Here is an 18,532-nt window from a genome sequence, read left to right on the forward strand (position 1 = left end):
ACATGATTTTTTTTTTTTACCTTCCCAGCACAAGAATTAAACCCCACAAGACATTGATAGTATTGATTTGTATAATCAGTATTTAGTCACACATTAATGTAATGTTAAACTTTTTAAGTTGCTTTCTGCTAAGCTTTTTAGCTGGTTTCCAACACAGTTAAGAACAACAAAATGCCTTAAGGGGGTACACCTTTGCAGAAGGGAAACCTTATTTCTCTCTGTCCCCTTTTCCTTCAAGATCTTGTACGCTCAAGTTCTATCTTAGCAGGCCCAAACTGTAACTTTTGCCTCTCCAGACTTCTGAGATTATACAAAGCTTTCAGGCCTTCCTGTCTCAATCTCTGCCCAGCTTAATACTTAGTATTTGCCCAAAGAGAAAAGTAGTAGACAGAATGGTAGGCCCACCTCAATGCACTTCTCTAGTCTCTGGGACTTTGGCCTTCTCAGGTCCCAGCTACTTCACAAGTTTCAAACAGATTTCCGTTTGTGATTTAACCATGTTTATTTACATCCTTTTTAATTAAATCCTTTTAAAGCTTTCCTAGCTTTACTCTTGTTTACTTCAGCTACAGTACTAGTCTACTGCAACTTGGAGATGGAACTATTCAAATTTTCCTTTAATTTTTTTCAAACAAGTCCTGATTCAAACAATAAAAGATTCAGAATAAATTGAAACTATTTTGTTTTTGGCCTTGATGTGTGTCCCTCCCCCACCAGGACACCCTCCCAAAAAACATGTGATGTACAGACTTCTTGGTGCCTCATTATTTCTTGATTAAGTGCCAAACTGCCATTTAACAAGGAATTAAAATAAATCCACATTATATACTTTTATTGAAACCCTGGCTTTTAGATGGGTTAATTATAGTTCGACAGGCAAAGAATTTATTCCTAGACAGTGAAAGAGGAAAGAAACTAAGTTTTATTGAGAACCTACTGTCATAGGTACTGGGTTCGGTACTGTGATACTTGCATTCTCTCCTATAACTATTAGTCTCATTAGTTTATAAAGGTTTTTTTTTCTGTTTTTGTATTTCTTTTTCTGCATTTCTATTTTCTTTTTCATTTATATATATATTTACAAATAAGAGGATTAAAGATTCACTGGACTTCAAACTGAGGTATCTGCCTAAATGCTCCCAGAAGCAAGCCAAGTAATTTTTTAAATGAAAAATACAAGGTATTAAATTAGGACAAACATATGGCATTAATTGGGGAAATTATGAGTAAGAGAAAGGCATCATTCCATATTACAATATTAAATGTGATTTGATCTTAAACTAGATGAGGCCACAAAGTCCTTTCTGCCTTCAGTTTGAGAAAAAAACTCACCATAAATTTAATGAAACAAATGAAGTCACAAAGTCCATTAATTCACTGAATTATACTTTAGTCCCATTTCCTGTCTTTATTCTGATTTTTGTATTAATCAGGCAGAAAATTTTTTGAATTTGTCAAATAATGTGAAATATGATACAGACTTACACAATACAATAAACCTGGCAATCTCCTACACTATTACAGTCAACTTAATTCAAGGAAAAGTTTTATAATTTTCATTTGGAAGTTTAAATTTTTTCTTTTAAAATTTAAACTGGGAAATAGAGGACTAAGATAGATTCATCCTAAATAATTCCTCTTTTAGAACAGGAAAAGCTCCTGTAATGCTACTTAAATTGTATTTCTGAATATCTGGATTTGTCCAACTCTTTAGGAATGTATAGACACTAAGTCAAAATTACCAGTACCTCCTTTTTCTAAGTGCAGAATATATTAAAATGGCTCTCACATAAACTTTAATGTTAACAAATTTAAATGGATGAGTGCTAAGCAAATAATTTAGTAATTCTCTTCCACACAGGCTCTTATCAGAATAACTAAGTTCAATTAAATACCACAAGTAAATTCATTTTGGAAAATAAATGGTCAAAAAGAGTATGTACAATTAATGAGGAAAAAAAGAAAAGAGATGAGGTATAACCAGCCCTATTAAATATTAAAACATTCCTAAAATGCAATGATTAAATCAGTGCTGTTTGGGCACAATAATAGATCGACCTGTAACAGAATATTTAGCGTAAAATAACTCATCTGAGAATGTGCAAATTTAATGCATGACTAAAAAGGCATCATAATTAATAAGGAAGGAACTCACCAGTCGTGAATAATGATGGGCCTTCTGCTTAGCCAGTGGGGAAAAAAATCAAATTCAACACTAATCTTAAATAAACTCTAGACAGAACTACTATGAGTAATAATAAACTCCTACAATAATAAACTCTTAAATAAGTTCCATGTCCACTTACTATAAAAAAGTGATGGGTGCAATGAGGGATACAATGATTTTAACAAAACAATTCAGTGTAATCCCAATCAAAATCCCAGCAGGTTATTTTGTGCATATTGAAAACTAATTCTAAAGTTTACATGGGAAAGTAGAACACTGGAGAAGAATACAGGAGCAGAACTGACACTTCACAGCATCCAGACTGAGTATAAAGAAAGCTACAGTAGTCAAGATGTGTGGTACTAGTGAAAGAACAGACTAATCGATCATTAGAAAAGAATAGAGAACCCATAAATAGACCTACACAAATAGAATCAATTTATCTTTGACAAAGGTGCAAAGGTAATTCAATGGAAAAAGTAAAGTTTTTTCACTAAATGGTGCTGGAATAACTGAACATCTGCAAGCAATAAAATTTTTTTTTTTAAAAATAGATACAGATCTTAAACCTTTCACAAAAATAAGCTCAAAATACATCACAGATTAAATATAACACACACACAGTTAAGTATCACACACAAAACTCTGAAACTCCTAGAAGATAACATAGAAGAAAATCTGGGTGACCTTGGCTTTGGCAAAGACATTTTAGATACAATGCCAAAAGTGTGATCCGGGAAAGGAAAATTGCTGAGTTGGACTTCATTAAACTTAAATCTTCTGCTCTGTGAAAGACACTGTTAGCTGAATGAAGAGTGCCCACAACTGGGAGAAAATCTTTGCAAAATATATATATGATAAAGGACTGGTAATAAGACTACACAAAGAACTCTTAAAAATCAACAATATGTAAATAAACAACTCAACCAAAAATGTGGCAAATGATCTCACTGTCTATTGAGACATTCCAAAAAAAATCACATGGCAAGTAAGCATATGAAGAGATGGTCAACCATACGTCACCAGGAATTTGCAAATTAAAATAACAATCAGATACCACTACACAACTATTAAAATGGCTAAAACTCAAAAACTGACACCACCACATGCTGATGAGGATGTGGAGCAACAGGAATGGAACATGGTATAGTCACTTTGGAAGTCAGTTTGGCAGGCGATTACCAAAATAAACATACTCTTAACATATGATCCAGCAATCTCTTTCCTTGGTATTTACCCTAAAGAGTTGGAAGCTTATTTCTACATGAAAACCTGCACATGAGTTTACAGCAGCTTTATTCATAATTGCCAAATCTTAGAAGCAACAAAGATGTTCTTCAATAGGTAAACAGATAGGCAAACTACTGTACATATGAGCATAGAATATTACTCAGTAATAAAAAGAAATAAGCTATCAAGCTAGGAAAAGACATAAAGAAACCTTAAATGTATATTGCTATATGAAAGAAATCAGTATGAAAAGGCTACAAACTGTATGATTCTAAGTATATGACATTCTGGAAAAGAAAGAACTACGGGGACAGTAAAAAGATCATTGGTTAGAGGGCGGGAGGCATGAACAGGTGAAGCACAGGGGACTTTCAGGGCAGTGGAATTATTCTGTATGATATTCGTAATGGTGGATATGCGACATTATATATTTGTGAAAACATTTAGAATGTACAGCACAAAGAGTGAACCCTAATGTAGACTATGAACTCTGAGTGATAATGACTAGTCAATACTGGTTCATCATCTATAGCAAATGCACCACACTAATGCAAGATACTATATATCAGGGGATGTGGAGGAAGGGAGAGGCTATGAGACTTTTCCAAACAATTTTCTGTAAATCTAAAACTACTTTAAAAAATTAAGTGAAATAAAAACATTTTCAGACATTAAAAATACGTATCCTAGTGTAAAGAACTTGTGTATGACATACCAAATAATTATTATAAAATGAGAGAAATATAGGAAAACTTAAACACCCAGTGATATGGATGCAGGAGTAGAAATATTACTTCTGGCTGAAAGGATTATGAAAAAAATTCCAGGAAGACACCTTCTTGATAAGCACAGAAGGATGGGGTAAACTCCTGAAAGGCCCAGAATTCTAAGCTGGGGGACTAGGGTGGTAAGAATGTGAGTTTATGTATCTGAGGGAAAAATAGAGCATATTCAGGGAGTAAGTCCAATTTGGATAGAGAATGGACAGTTTGAAAAACTAAGTAAAGGTAGGCACAAAGGAAAACTAAAGACTTACATTCCTTCATTAAAAACTGAGGTCACTTGGCAACAATCAAATTAGGAATAGTCTGCTCAGGGTACAGTTGTTCAACAGTTGCAGGGCAAGCTAAAGACCTAGAAAGAAGCCATAATCAAAGCAGTCCTGGACAGAACATCGGGAGTGTGATCTAATCACTGGCTGCATCCACCCTGTGCACAGATTTCTTTCTAAGCAATTCTTGAACACTCTTCAGAGGAACCAAAAACTCCTATGGTGTCACTGCCTTTAAGTCTACTGAATTTAAATATGTATGAAACATTCACCTCCAATCCATTCTGGAAGTATAGAAATTATACCTCATGAATAAATACATGATAGAATTCATTTTCCTACTCATAACAGAATTGTTATACACACTAATACTTCTGTAAACCTCTACTAGAAACAAAACAAAACAAAAGCTCCAGGCCTTGGGTGTGTAAAGACAATCTCAGTTTTTAATCTTTTCCCCTGGAATCTTGTTTTTATTCCTTCACCCCCCAAGATACTGTTGTTTATGTTTACAACACACAGATTCCACTTACGTCCTGTCCTGCAGGCTCTCCCTCACCATTTACAGTTATTCATGATACATCTGTAAAGTGAACAAATGCAAGTAACTCTAGCTTCTGGAGCATTAAATTTCACCAGATTAATGCTGCTTCTTCTGCTGTCTCTGCTGTCATTTACCTGTCATCCCTTTCTCTTTGAACTGTCTAATCTCATTGGGACACTTTTCTCTCATGTCAGATAATGCAATGATTTCAATAGGTTCTTTTTATCTCATATGAGGTTCACTTTCTCCAGAACTATGGAAATCAGTGCCCGACAACACAGAGCCCATTCTGTGTGCCCTTGGTGTGCAGCTCTCTGGACCCTGTCATTGGTCTAAGGACAATTCTAAGGTTTCCTGTTCCAGTAAAGAACTCTAAACCAGCTCCAAGTGGTCTTTGACCTCATGGCCTCATCATTATCTCAGAAGTCACATGAAGATAATCTGGCCATACCGCCAGTCCTGGCCTCATGCTCACTGTCAGAATGTTCCATCTGGTCTCAAAGGTATATGGATTCCCACTGGTCTCTATCTTTCTCTCACAGCTCTGAGATTAGCTGCATAAAAGTATAGACCCTGAGAGTGTGTGTCTACAAGTCAAAAGAGTTGCCTGGATTCCTTTTAAGTCTTCATATCTGAAACTATATGATTTTGTATGAGTGGAAATGATCTAATTTTTTTTCTAGGGAATAGTTCTGTAACTTTTATCTGATTCAGAAAGGTACCATGACTGGAGATGGCCACATGATTTCTCACCCAGCCTGGGACACTATGGACAGTGAAAGGGGGGTAACAGAAATTAACCATGACATGTGTTACTTTGAATTGTGCCAGGCAAACAAGGATGCACGGTTACCTAACTCCCTTCTAAATACTTTCCTTTTCTGTCACAATAGAGCGGGGCAAGGTGAAAAACAGCTGTGCCTAACAGTCAAAGTTCTACCTAGGGTCAGTTACCATAGCAGTAGACACAGAATTTGGGGCACTTTTCAGCCCCTTAATTTTGGTTTATAAATTCTGTTTTGCAATCCTTCCGGTCAGCAAATATTTACTGAATATCTGGCTCATAACATGCATTGCCCTAGTGTTAGTGGTAACGCAAGCGAACACAACAGATCAAAAGCTCTGTACTCATGGGATTTATGTTCTAATGAGGACAGTCTATTTAAAAATAAAAACAGAAAGACACAGTATGTCAGAAGGAGAGAAATTTTGGAGAAAGCTCAAGAAAGGTAACAAAGAGCACTAGTTGAGGGGGTGGGGGAGGTAATGGAGAGAGCGTTTGATAAAAAGTAGTGAAAGAAGGATGTATTCTGTCAAATTAAACTAGAATGTTTTAAGAAAAGTATACTTTAGGAGAATAAAAATTAGAAGTGGTTTGGCTCAATAGGTTATGAATATCTTTAAATCACTGGTAAATTCAGGAACAGTTTATCACATAAATTTACTATCTGATCATTTGCTATCAAACATTTACACATGAAAAATATTTTTTATTTTAAATACAAAAAAACTGAGGAAGATGCCCAAACTGAATGACACTAATCAAATAAAATAATCTGTACATTCAAGATTCCTAATCTAAAACAGTGCGTAACTGTGGCAGTGCAATTAAATTATATGTTTCTTAAATTGACCTCCTTATTGGGTTTGGTGCTGAAGTCTCTGGAAACCACATCATTCAAATACATAGAAATATGTAGTATCCAGAGATTCAGAGTAGAAAGCAGTCTTTCTAGAGACAGAAAGACAGTAAGAAAATGTCTACAAATAGAAGGTATGCATTTCAACCACAGACAAATGGCCCCAGTCACATAAGCAGAAGATAAATAGTTGTTGCTCAGTGAGTATTATTTAGCTATAAGTTCTTTAGGAGATTATAATCACATTCACTTTTTAAATCACTGCACCAATTTCACAGATGGAAGACAGGTACATGGTTATGCACAGAGGCTTTAGACAAGATGCTGGCTAACAAACACATCAAGCCAGTAAATATGTTAACTTATTAGCATCACAGCTCCATTCCCAAAGCAGTATTTATGCTTTATCAGAGATGTTCTTGAACAGCAAGGTAAATAAAACCCAGCCTTTTGAAATAAAATGTTAAGCTTTTAGTAAATACCTGGGAATTTCAGTTTCAATATAAACAGCTAGTAACATCATATTGTCTACAATATAAACAGAACAACCCAATAAGCTTTTCACTGCTTTTCCCTGTTCAAGACCTCAGCCATTTATGACGAAATCTATGCCTTTGCACAGGGGAGGTAGTGTTAGGTAATTAACCAGGACTTTCCTCCTCTGTACTCTCATTGAACTGTTTACTATCAAAGCATAGTTCACCCACATTCAGTAATTGATTTACCTTTTCTCTTCATTATTAGATCACTAAACTCCTCAAAAGTAAAAATGCATTTTATTTATCTCTGTATCTCAGCCCAGAATTCACAATAGCTACCCAGTACACTCTTGTGGAATAAATACTGCATGAGACAGGTGAGTGAAGAAGAGACTTGAGTTTTCCACTCCCCAGCTACAGAGGCAACAGAGCACAGACTTCAATTTCTTCTCCCAGGTAAGGATTTAACTGGCTAGACCTGGTTTGGCTCAAGAAACTGGAGGATTCCAAACATAAATTTTTTTTAATTAAGGCAGAAGGATGCTAACTCCATGTCTGCTGTGTATCATAGCAAAGAAGGTAAGAAATTATCCAACATTCATTTACATATATAACCCTACTCCTTCTTCCCTCAAAACCCCTAATTTTGTAGCAGTATCCTTTCCTCTATCCATCCTCATGCTCTAAGCCAGTTGTTTTGGCCACATTTCCCCTTGCCAGTAAGTAACATTGGCATGAGTATGTGACAGTGGGGTAAGGGGCAGTCTACCAGGAGGTTTCTGGGAAAATCTCTTTACTCTCACAAACAAAAGTAAGAAAGTCAGCTCCTTTGTGTGCCTATGGGTGATGCTGATTTGGTTAGCGTCCCTGAAACTGCTGCAATCACATTGTAACCATGAGGGAAACTAGTCCAAGAACCAAACAGAGAAGAACAGAGTCAAGAGAACTATGCACAGTCTGAGCCAGAGCCCTGATCAATTAAATCTGGATTCTCTTCCTTTCGACTTTTTGTGTCCCTACTTTTTAAAGCATATATGATTAAGTTGTAGAAGATGGTGTAACAGTCTCTATTATGATCCTGTTTATGTAAGGATATTTTTATACATGATGTTCTAGATGGATATAAACCGATCTTAGTTGTCGTTATCTTCAGGGGGAAAAGGATTACAGAGGAGGTACTTTCATTCTATACATTTCTGTATTACTGTTATGAAACCAGGAGATTGAAATGGCTCCAGAATTTAAGTTTAAATTGAAATATCAGTATATTTTTATATTGCATGCATGGTAGGCACTAATTACTTTTCCCAGTTTTATTAAGATATAATTGACATATATCATGTATTATGGTATAAGCTTAAACTGTATGGCATAATGACTTAATTTGTGAAATGATTACATAATAACTTTAGTTAGCATCCATCATCTCATGTAGATAAAATAAAGAGATAGCAAAAAAAATTTTTTTAATGTTTCCGTTGCAATGAGAACTCTTAGATGTCCTCTCTTAGCAACTTCCATATACCATGCAGCAGTGGCGACTATAGCCATCATGCTGTACATATAGCCCTTGTACTTATTTATCTTATAGAAATTTGTACCTTCTGACCACTTTCCTCAAATTCCCCCTCTGTCTACCTCTGGTAACCGCAAATCTTATCTCTTTTTCCTATGAGTTTGTTTTGCTGTTGTTTCAGAATCACATATAAGTGACATCATATAGTATCTGTCTTTCTCTGACTTATTTCACTGAACAGAATACCCACAAGGTCCATCCAAAATGTCACAAATGGCAGGATTTCCTCATTTTTTATGGCTGAATAATATTCCACTGCGCATGTATACCACAATTTCTTTATCCATTCACCCATCAATACACACTTAGGATGCTTCTGCGTCTTGGCTATCATAATTCTGCAATGAACATGGGGGTGCAGATATCTCTTCCAGTTAGTGTTTTCATTTCCTTTGGATATACTCCAAGAAGTGAAACTGCTGGATCGTATGGTAGTTCTATTTTTAGTTTTTGAGGATCCCCCATACTGTTTCTCATAGTTTTACAATCCCACCAACAGTGCACAAGGATTCCCCTTTCTTCATAACCTCACCAGTTTTTGTTACCTCTTATCTTTTTGATGATGGCCATCCTAACAGCTGTGAGGTGACACCTCATTGTGGTTCTGAACTGCATTTCCCTAATGACTTGTGATGTTGATTGAGCATCTTTCCATGTATCTGTTGGCCTTTTGCATATCTTCTTTAGAAAAACATCTATTCCGGTCTTTTGTCCACTTTTAATTGAATTATTTAGCTATTGAATTGCATGAGTTTTTTGTATATTTTGGATATTAATTCCTTATCACATAAAATGGTTTGCAAATATTTTTCCCATTCCATAGGTTGTCTTTTCACTTTGTTGTTTATTTTGCTGTGCAGAACCTTTTTAGTTTGTTGCAGTCTCATTTATTTATTTTTTTGTTTTTTCGGTTGTGCTTTACGTGTTATTAATGACTTTTAACAATATTAATGTATAAAATGTACTGATTACCTACCATAGTCCAGGCAGGTATCTTGCTGACACAAAAATAAGAACTGTGAGTGCAGTATCGTTTTTCTTTATCAAAAAGTAGCCCTGTTCAGTCTTTGGCTCTGGTCCTTCCCTCTTTCCCTCATACTACCCCAATTCACTTTAATGAAGAGACAGCAAATGGAAAAAATCAGTATGAAAATAAAACTCAACCAAAATGGATGCAATATTAACTCTTAATTTTTGATACCTGCCCTGCCAGCCCAAATCTTGAACAAATAAGTCTTTGAGATGTTGTGCCCCTGAACATGTACCAAAATACCAGAAGAATAAAGATATAAAAGAATATTAAGTATATTTAAATAGAAATATTAAAGAAAAATTAAGGACCATTTTTGGAATGACCAATAAATACTGAAAATTCAGAAAACTCTTCAGAGAATAAAGTCTTTTAAATGTAAAATGTGTGTGAAGCTATGAATTTGTATCTATATAAAAGATAGACTGAAGTTAATATCGATTGATTTGCAGAAAAGCCAGGCTCCTGTCAAACTAAAGTACACTTTTCAGTCCTTATACAACTAGATTTCTGATTTTCATGTGATGTTGTCAACATCTTACTGAAACCCAGTACTTCTATGATGTAGTAGGCCAAATAATAGCACCCCAAAGACATCCAGATCCTAATCCACAGAGTATGTGGATATGTAACATGACAGTATGTTGCTGGCTTTGAAGATGGGGGATGGCCCACCAGTCAAGAAGTTAGAAAAGGCAAGGAAATGGATTCCTCCCTAGAGCCACCAAAGTCATAAAGTCCTGCCAACACCTTGATTTTAGCCCACTGAGACAGATTTTAGACTTCTTACCTCAAGAACTTTAAGATAATAAAGTTCATGGTGTTTTAAGCCACCAGGCTTGAAGTAACCTGTCACAGCAACCACAGAAACTACTACACACTGCTTTTGTAACTATTCTTTCCTGACTGTCCTATCATCTTTCAGACTGCAACTTCCCAGAGCCTTCCAGAGGATCCCCCTCCTCTTCTCCCACTGCTTCAGTAGTGAGTTCCTCAGACTCTCCCACTGCTCTCCTCTCACTACACAGATAATCCATAGTAAAGAGCTCAAAAGCATAGACTTCAGAGCCCAACGGAGATGGATTTTTACCCCAGTTCTACCATTTGCTAGACATGTGAACTTTTCAGATATTGCAGTTTTCAGGCCTAGAAATTTCATTTTGTTTCTTTGACTAATTTTTGTACGTTGAGTTTTTGAATCTTTTTGTTCACTGTAAACATATTTTCCTTGATTTCACTGAACACAGTCATAGTAGCTGCTTTAAATCCTTGTCTGGTAAGGTCATTACTGGGTTGTTCTTGGTAGCCTTGAGATCGGGTCATATTTGCATATTTCTACATATGTCAAGCAATTATGAATTGTATCCTGTCCTTTTATGTTGTTGAGATTCTGGATTCTGCTATATACCTCTGAAGGACACTGATGTATTTGTTTTAACAAGCAATCAACTTGGTGAGACTCAAACTGCAAAATGCAAAATGCCTGGTGGCATTTTGACTGCGAATCTCAGTTCAGTATTGCCCTGAGCAGTGGTAACTGAACTGACGCCTGCCCACCACTTAAGCATGAGCCAGAGACGTGGGTAGAGTTTATGCATAGAATCTGGGGCTCCTTCTCTCTGTATTTCTCTTTTCCAAAATTAATCCTTGACTTTCCAAAGGCCCAGAATTCTGTCTTCAGAGAGACTGTACATGTTCTTTCAGTATTTTAGCAACTACATAGTACTGCCTTGAGTCAACTTTCAGGCTAAAAGCCTGAAAAATGAGAAACTCATCTGCACCAATTCCATTTTCTAAATCTCCCTGCTTTTTTTCCAACTCTCTGGAGCCTTCGGGTAATTGGGAGTTTTGATGCTGTTTGCTTATTTGGCTTTTAATATGTGGATCAAATATATTTTTAATACTTCAACCAATCTGCTGGAGAAAACATTTGCATTCCTAAACCAAACACCATAATAGTAAGACAATAGTACCGCTATAGTGCTTCCTGTGTGTCATGAATGTTCTATACATTTTAGTTATATTGACTCCTTAGAGTCTTACAACAACACCTTGAGGGGGACACTATTATTTCCCCCACTTTATAAATGAAAAAACTGAGGCACAGCTTTCCCAAGATTCCCAATAATTTAACTCAAGGAGTTTGCTCTACAATCTATTGCTTAACCCACTATGAAACTCAGCACAGATCTTCCTGAACTTCAGCTTCTGGTCTTACATTCATATAAAATGATCTTAAGTGCAATTACTTGCCTGAAATTGGTACTTCACTGTTTGATAAATGTATTTTTAAAAAACCCACTTATGGTGCTTCCATGTTTAAAAAAGTATTTTAAAAAAACTTCATTTACCAGTAAATTTAGCTGCTTGGTTCTTGATACATTTTTGAATATTCTCAGACTACATGCTTTCAAAAAGCAGAGGTTTTATTAGAAGAAAGGCACAACTGTATTAATAATACTCTATATTCTATAATTTCCTTTTTCATAAACTTAGCATGTCTGACTCTGATGTTCCTCTCTATAAGTAATTAAGTCACTGTGGTATTTTATAACTTTAATTACAAGACAGTACACCAGAAACTAACACAAGACTGCAAATCAACTATACTTCAATTTAAAAAAGAGAAATGAAACAGCTCAGACTAAGGAAAAAAAAAAAAGGAAAAATAGCCACTGCTAAATTTATGTTAAATATTCCACATACATCATCATTTAATAATTGCTACACCTGGCTGATCTTCCCCAAAGCCACAAAGTGAACATATGGCACGGTTGGCATTCTCAGACAGTTCTCAAATTCTACAAACCCTGCTTCTGGCCCTGTGCTCTATCACTGGTATGCAAAATAAATCTGAATAGTGAGAAGACACAGACAGAGGTGGATTCAGCATCGGGCAAGTTATTCAGAACCACATGAAACACAGGCGGAGAAGAGGAAAACATAACAGAAGCAAGGATGTGCCTACACAGAAGCTCAGACAAAATTCAGCCAAAGGGGTAGACATCACTTCAGTAGTCACTTTCTCCTTGTTTCATGTGGCCACTCTCAGGATTTTAAAGGCTTTGTGAGCAGCTACTTAGATAAAGCTAAGTAGGTCTTGGCCTATTTACTGCTGATATGCTTTGAATAAGAATAAAAGCTAAATGATGTTCAATGGAATTATATATATATATATATAATATATATAATATATATATATTATATATATATATACATATATGCACACACACATGCATACACATAGCAGATCTAGATCTGTCTTATCACACATTTTTTATTAAACAGGTATTTTAGAAAATCCCTGTAGATGAAACCTTTCAGAATGCTTCTTTTGCCACATATATATGTTATTTTACTAATAGCTAAAATGAGAAACTCTGTAGAATCAAAACTTCATAAATTATGTAGTATTTTTCCTGTTTCATCCGACACATCTCCTTTCATTGTCAATAACCTTCATGATTTGTTTTGGCACCAACAATGTTAGGGATTTCCTGCTAGGCTTCCGGCGTTTATTCAATGGGACCCAAGAATACAAGTAAAATTGTATGCACCACAAAAAGAAAAGGCATGGTTCCAGATGGGAAATATCTTTCCTTATCCTCATCAAGTGTGTTTATATTGCTCTGTGCATATGACAGCATCTTGGACATTAAGTAATATCAATATTATTCAGTGTATTGAATTACACAAAGAATTTAAGAATTATTTTCTAAGAAGAACAAGGGTTTGTAAAGAAAACTGACCATGAAAGAGTGGGGAAATCAAGTAATGCACAAGATTCTTTTTGATACACTGTTAATTTGTCAGGGATGAAATGATTTCATGAAAATTAGCATTAGACTACTGACACACCTCATCCAAGTAAAAGTGGATCTTTCTTTAAACAAAGCTACAGCATAATTTACTGTTTCAGATGATATTTGCTTTATAAAAGTATTTGCCAGATTCCCAAATGAATTCAAAGGATACATAGGAGGCCCTAGTAAAGAGGATATGAATTCCATGAAGTCTGCAGACTTGACTCCTCCAAGTGCCAGCAGCCTCAATTGGTCACATGGACTCAGACGTGGTCTTGGCCAGCTTGCACTACCATGATTAAGATGGTTGTTAAAGTGAAAAACTCCCTCCTGGTAAATAACCTCAGCCTCAAGTCCTTAGTGTTCCCTCACTCTGACCACCCGACTCCTCCAGGATACCCCCAAATCGCTCAGACAACCCCCCCCCGCAAATCTCTCCAGACCTTGATTCTAGGATTCTGGCTGAGGCCCACTCTGATTAACTGTTGCCTGTGCCAAACTGGTTGTGAAATATTCTAGATACCGCTTTTGGGCATCATCAAATCTTCTCTGCAGTCTAAGAATCTTTCTTCCTACCAAATATAGTATACTCTTGAGCTATCTGACAGTAGTTTCATCTTAAAAGTTAACTAGTCTGAAAGTGAGATTCAACTCAATGAAATGTGTTCCTTTCCTGTACCAGATTTTTCTCAATTTTTATTTTCTAATTAATGTCTTACGGTAGCTGTGCTGGACTTTATAGTGTTCCACACATCAAATAAATTACTACTTCATCTCTGATAGGAAATTTCTAGAGGGAGTACAACTCAAAATAAAATTCAACTAAATAAAGATACTGACGGAGGGATCCAGAAATTCCAACTAATAAGTATCCTCAAAACATAAATCTAAAAACAGCACTTTCAACACTTCTTATATACACAGAAAATTTAGAGCTTGCCTAATCCAACTTTGATTCTGGGGGAGATAAAACATCTTTTCAAAAGTTTAAATTTAGAAAAAGCAGCTTAGCAGTATAAAACTTAAATTTATGGTAGTTTAGTCATAAGTCGGTATATACAAAGCTAAGAAAAATGACAGGATACACTCTTCCAGATGCTCATGCAAAAGCAATAGGATTTTTATTTGTAAAGACGCATCTGAATTTCAAAGTTGATATGCCTCAGTGATGTTTAAAAATCCGGAGGGGTTATTCCAGGTAAAAAGAAAACTATTTGAATTGAGAAAGGTTTTATTTCTCTTTAACTTAAGCCTACTCCAAAAGCTTTGCATTAAAAAAAAAGAGATTTAAAAAAACTTTATGTAGTTTAATATGGTAATTTCAAACACTGTTGTAGCCAAAAATGAACTTGAAAAATGAAAATATACATAACATATTTGGAACTTTAAAAAAATAACCTGTTAGTCTAATATCAAATGAAAATCACTAAAATTTCTCCTCCATATTTAGTAGTAACCTATTAAAATGTAAAATTAATGCACACACCAATTAAAGTCCTAAGCTGTGTGACACTAAAATTTAAAAAACTACAAGGCTAATGGAAATACATTATATCAGAAATGATCACTTGTTTTTTGTTAAACCATGTAATATCATTTTTAATCTTTTTACTTATCCAAACCCAAACAATGGTTAACAACAATAACAGTAACATATGGCCCAACAGTGGCAAATAAAAATTTTCAGTTTCATTCCTGGAAATAGTATAGTTTATTAAACCATACAATGCAGTTACTATAGTAACAAATAGACAGAAACAAAAATTTTACCATTTATCCTCCTGCTTAATTCTAGAAGTTAATGAATTGGCTAAGAATGGGTAGAGGCCCAGAAATCACTCACAGCATAGAATGGAACATAATTTAAATTACCAAATCAGCTTTCAAAGAAAAATGTCTCCATTAGGTGACAGAGTAGGAATTTCAGTTTTCAGAAGAAAATGATTGGCTGTTTGCAAAATTACAATTGACTAAAGCTGTATCATCATAATTTTATTACTTAAAATATATGAGTGCCATGAAATTTTACTTGCCATAGAGAAGCTTAGAACATAGACAAATGATTAGAGGCATTTGAGAATGAAATAAAGATTAATGACAGCCATGCATAAAGTAATTAATTGAAACAGTAAAAACAAATGATAAAGTATGATTCAGTGTAATATCTTACACTTATTTTAAAGACTCTTGAAAACCCCATGGGTTTAAAATGAATTAATCATGCCAAACAAATTTCATTTTTTCACAGAGTGAAATGCCTGGTACGGATATTTTTCCAGATAGTGGGAGTTAACAGGAGTAAGTAAGCAGACAGTCAACAAAGGCAATTCTCTCAGAGACTCAAACAATTGTCCTTCTGACCATCTTTATCACTGTCTCCTCCCCCATCAAAACACACATAAATGTAACAGGATGGTAAAAAAAAAAAAATAGTTTACCACTTTCAGGAAAACTTGAAACAATACAAATCAGAGCTTTTCAGTATTGTCTGTTTCTTATGCTCTAAAGAAAAGCTTGGCTGTTTTAGGCAACAGAATCATTACCAAAACTTGTAACTTTTTAAAGAAACCTACTAAAAGTATTTCTTCACTTAGATGTGTATTTCTTCAAATAACCCTGAATTTTTTATAGCTAAACCATACTACAGCATTTGTTAAGACTTTGTGCCCACTTCCCCAAAATAATGTTGTCATTGGAAAATGAAAGGTCTCATTCATTAATTAAAGACCAACTAAACGGCCCAAAATCAAAATGACTCCTAACACTAGGCACAAGAGATAAAGTATATAACATTTTATAAACATCTGGAGTGAGAATTCCAATTCACAAGCATTTGCAAGTTATCCTCTTTTCCTTAGTCTCTTTTTAACTCAAGTATTATTACTGAGAAAGTTAATTTTGAGACCTTCAATTTGAAAGAATGTTGCTTACCCTCACAATGAACATGCTCCCAAATCAGAGAAACACTTGTGTAATAATATGCTCTACATTACACGCACTTTAAAATAGACCATGTCAGAACATAAAACTAAGAACTACAGCACAGCATGTACACCTACCTGCCTCTTCCACATTACACTTATTTTTCATAAAAAATTAGATCAGAGAAAGGACTCTGGTCTGTCCAAGTGTCTATCTAAGCTGCCCAGAACAGTGCCCAAAGCAGGCAGGTAGGAGGTTAATACTGCTTTTCATATGGAGACAACCTCAATTCTATCAAGGTATGTGTACTCTGGCGCAGGTAAAAATCTTAAGCAAGCAGCAAGGCTGTGTAACTCTTATTTTTAAAATACAAACTGGTCACTGTTCTCCTCTGCCTGATAAACCTAATCTTAGGAGGAAAATTCTCAAGAATAACCACAGTGCAGCATCTGGCTCTGTCGGCACTGGCAAGTCTGTGTGAAATCAATTAGGCTTCCAACAGAGCTATCCATCAAACCATTTGGCTTCCACAGATGTTATCTGCCTAACTCATTTACAAACCTATTGAAACATGTCATTACCTTAACAGAACTGCAACCAACAATTCGGGACCATATAAACCACAAGAGACCATCTCTCCTGTTATCACCGTTTAAAACCTGCGTACTAACAAACCACTCCATTCTCCTGGTGCCTTTGCTCAGATTTATTTCTCCCTGGGGGTGAAACAGCCATCTTTAGGTCTCCACCAATGGAAAACTAGTTCATATTTTTAAATCATACATTAATAAAGTCACATATAAAAACATTTTCCTGTTGAAAGTTCAAACAATACTGAAAAATCAAAAATTCTCTCTTTCCAAATTTAATGATACATACTCTGCCTTACTCTCCCTCCCAGGTATAGCCACAGGGGAGTTTGGTGACCTTCTGGATGTGCACCTTTCTGAGTCTTTTCCTATGCTTTACATACATGTGTATGCTCACACAGAAATATATAGATTGGTTTTTCCCATTAATGGGCTCACTCTGTACAAATTACATATTTTAGTTTACTAATATGTATGGAAGATTACTGTCTGTTAATAGATCTCTATCTATGTCATTCTTCATGATTGCTGGAGAATCTAAGTAAACCACATTCCTTCTGAAGACTGGTTCAAGTTTAATGCTATGAGACACTTACTCAACTTGGACCCTCACCCTCTCCACCTACCCTACCAGTAATGTGGTCATGTACAAAAGAAACAGTTCACTGAAGAGTTGACCTCAAACTATGATTTCATCTATTTTTGGAAAATTAAGCACATGTGCATACAAGGACACAGTAGTCACAACCCTAATGACAGATCTCTATCCTAGTTTTTGTTTTAGCAATCTTAGGTTTTTAATATTAAGACAAGCTGATTCACCTTATTATGTTGCCTTTCAGTTGTACTCCAAATAACCTTCAGGGTAACACAGAGATATCTCAAAATATATTCTGAAAATCAATGAGATATTAAACCTTGATAGTTGGACAGCATAAGAAAATGGGCAGGTCACTGCACCAAAGGACATGGGATACAGAGTCAATGCATAACCAGCCAAGGGATTTTCAGTAAATCAGTCTGAGCTTCCCCATCTATTAAGCATCAAAATACTTATCATACTTCAGACTCATTCTGAGGTTCATATTTAAAAAATCAATGCATTATAAACCAGAAAATGCCAATAAAACATAATTTTCTCTGCCTAATTAAAAATACCTACATCACATTGAAAGCTCAGAATCATAAAGATACACACTGAGAGAAAAAGCTGGTCTTCTACCAAGAAATGTGAAGACAGCATACTCTGGAGTGGAGCAGATGGTCTAAAGTCGAGGCAGGTTTGCTTTTGCTCAACCACCCACCCGGGGAGTGGCCTCTGGCGAGACACCATACCACCAAGGGTCAACTTGCCCATGAACTATGGTGATCTCAAACTACATCTTCTCCAAAAAATAAACTTCTTGTTATTGTTGTTTAAGTTGCCAACTGGAGATGTGAATCAGGCAAAATTACACCTACAATATGGCTTAAGTCCTCAGCAGGTCGGCTGAATAAAAC

General features: G+C 35.5%; 1 long non-coding RNA gene across 3 annotated transcripts in view; it reads left to right on the forward strand.

Moving 5' to 3' along the window:
- Window positions 1-18,532, forward strand: part of LOC140687016 (uncharacterized) — a 33,226-nt gene that overhangs the window by 12,999 nt on the left and 1,695 nt on the right. The window contains exons 3-4 of one of the 3 annotated variants that reach the window (XR_012061015.1): window positions 7,430-7,567; window positions 15,769-15,818. This is a non-coding gene — a long non-coding RNA (uncharacterized lncRNA). Of the gene's footprint in view, window positions 1-7,429; window positions 7,568-15,768; window positions 16,002-18,532 lie in introns of those variants that run through there. The other 2 variants (XR_012061014.1, XR_012061016.1) reach the window with 2 other exon arrangements.

This window comes from Vicugna pacos, chromosome 18 (assembly GCF_048564905.1).
Source record: "Vicugna pacos chromosome 18, VicPac4, whole genome shotgun sequence".
Classification (NCBI taxonomy): domain Eukaryota; kingdom Metazoa; phylum Chordata; class Mammalia; order Artiodactyla; family Camelidae; genus Vicugna; species Vicugna pacos.